Below are 2,591 nucleotides of genomic sequence, written 5' to 3'. Positions count from 1 at the left end.
ACTCGTTATTTTGTTGTACTTGTTTTTTTGAAACATTTTATAAAATAAACGAAGCAATTTATTAATATTGGTCAACAAAAACAATGTAAGACGGATAATTTTGTGTAAATTATCAGAAGCGGTAAAAGGGCGCTGCACATGTCCGTTATAATTTCTCGTGTTTTTTAGCTTTTTTTCACCAAAACCTCAATTATTTGAGGCAAATTGAAACTTTGGTTATAATTGTGTGTAATTTTATCACTAAATGGTAGTAAAGCGGTTTTTCCCGCCGTGCAGAGAAATGTTAAAAAAGACTGGGAGGATACTGTGGACGATCCGAAAGTGCGGCAATCATTTCTGTATTGTGAATAAAATCAAGTTTATTGTGTGTTTTTGTATGTTATTCAATACATTTGGTTAAAAAATATTTGTATGCCGAGAAAAAACACACTATTTTTTCACTATTTTAAAAGGCAATATTTGGTTTTTGGATAAGTTTTTATAATAAAACAATAAGAATTTGGTTACGAAAAGACAAAAAAAGATCTAAAGCGGTTTTTCGCCACCGTATTATTTTTTATTTTAAAACTCGGCAAAATGCCAAAAAACGTTATTTTTCTATACAATAAAACAAGTAAATGGTAGTGAAGCGGTTTTTCCCGCCAGCAAAAATGCTTGCCCAAAAGTGCATTTCAATAAAAATTGTGAAAACATCATGGAGATAATGACTGTTATCAGCCCAATACCTTATTGAGAAGACATGGTGCCAAAGTGAAAGTTGATGTGTTGTTTATCTTAAATGTGTTGTTATACCTTTATTTACTAATTACAAAAAAATGATAATCAACAACTAACTTACTATTTAATGGACTATATTGTTCATTTTATTACAGTAAATATATGTAACATTTTGGGATATAAGCACACACTTTTATAAAGAAGAACAAAATAACTATAAAAATTAATAAATTTATTATAATTTATACTATAATTTATTTCAAAAATTGAATCAAATGGTGGGTCTGAAAAGTAATGAAAACTACTCAACACTTGATAGTTCAAAAGAAATACACAAAGATAACCACGGCTTCGATACTTCGTGTCAAATGAATCAATTCATGATCATTCTATGGGTGTCATGCAATTAAGGTTGACAATAAGAAAAATATAAGTAATCTTTTTTAACTATTTTATAATAGTAAATAAACTATTTTTTAACCAGTTTTTCAAAAATACTATTTTAGTTACATAAATGGTTAAATTATAATAATTAATAGTTTTTAAATATAATTATTTATAAATCTAAATTTATTTATCGCAACATCAATTATTTAAATTGATTAAAAATAATATTAATAAACAACAAATTTATTAATTAATAACAAAGTTATTTTTCATTTGATAATATACAAGTAAATAATAAAAACAATTCTTTAACTTTACTAACAATAAAAATTAAAAAAGTCTTTTATCGCAACAAAAAAGTAACTATAAAATTTTTAGATTAAAAAAACTCTTGTTAAATTTCGAAATAAAAATAATAATTAATCTATAAAATTTAACAATAATATAAAAAACAATATCAATAGCCTATTTAATAAACTCTTTTATAAACCTTTTTAAACAATGTCCCAACCTTCTTCCAAGCCCCCTCAATTAAAGAAAGAATATAAAAAAGGTTCCGAAAAACATGAAAGTTTGACAATGATTGGTCTGAAAATTCCTGTTAGTCAAAGGGCTGAACAATACCTAATTAATTGCCCTATTATTTTCAAAGCTTTCCAAGACCTTGAGATAAAAATAAAAAAAGAATCTTTTCCCACTTTTAGAGAGCAAGTGCGGTTTTCATTAAATGATCTTTCTAATGTGCCAATTAATGAGTTTAAAGGAACTAAAAAATCAATTAGAGTGGCACTTGAGTATTTTTTCGGGACTTTTAAGGAATCGGGTGTGAATTCCCAAATTCAAAAAATACGAAAAGAAGACAAAAATGGAAAAATTTCGGAAAAGGGAAGAAAACGACTTCTTTCAGACGAAGAAGTTCTTAAAATAGCAGAAGAAACGAAGGAAACCAAAAAAGCGAAACCAGAAGAAATTGGACTTTTCATGTTTGAAAATTTCGGCAAAACAATGGGAACAAGGCAATTAAATAAAGTCCTTAAATTAATCCCAGGAATTGAAACAAAAAAGGCCCAAGTTATGGAAACAAAACGAGCAGAGGTATCACAAACTGCCATCCTGCAGTATTACTCGGAATTAAAAAGAAAATTGGATGGATGCAGATTTGAGCTTGTTTTTAACTTGGATGAAGTTGGATTCGATGAATGGGTTGATTCAAGAACCCGAGTTGTCTACGTGTCAGTCGAATCAGGGGAACAAGTTTTTGACGAAGTCGACAGAGATGGTTCTAGAACGAGTCTTTTGTGTTGTGGTTGTCTGGATGGGACAAAAATGATACCCCTTGTTGTTACCAAAAGACTCACCATCGAAGACAAGCTAATTGTGGAACTCAAGAGTCGTGCTATTATTAGATACCAAAAATCGGGTGTTCTAAATACGCAATTGTACCCCTTGTGGCTCAAACAAGTGTTTTCCCGAATATAAGAAAAAAG

This window comes from Entamoeba invadens (assembly GCF_000330505.1).
Source record: "Entamoeba invadens IP1 unplaced genomic scaffold scaff_1105074726645, whole genome shotgun sequence".
NCBI classification, from domain to species: Eukaryota; Evosea; order Mastigamoebida; family Endamoebidae; genus Entamoeba; species Entamoeba invadens.
The sequence above is the reverse complement of the archived record's forward strand: the minus strand, read 5'-3'. Positions refer to the sequence as shown.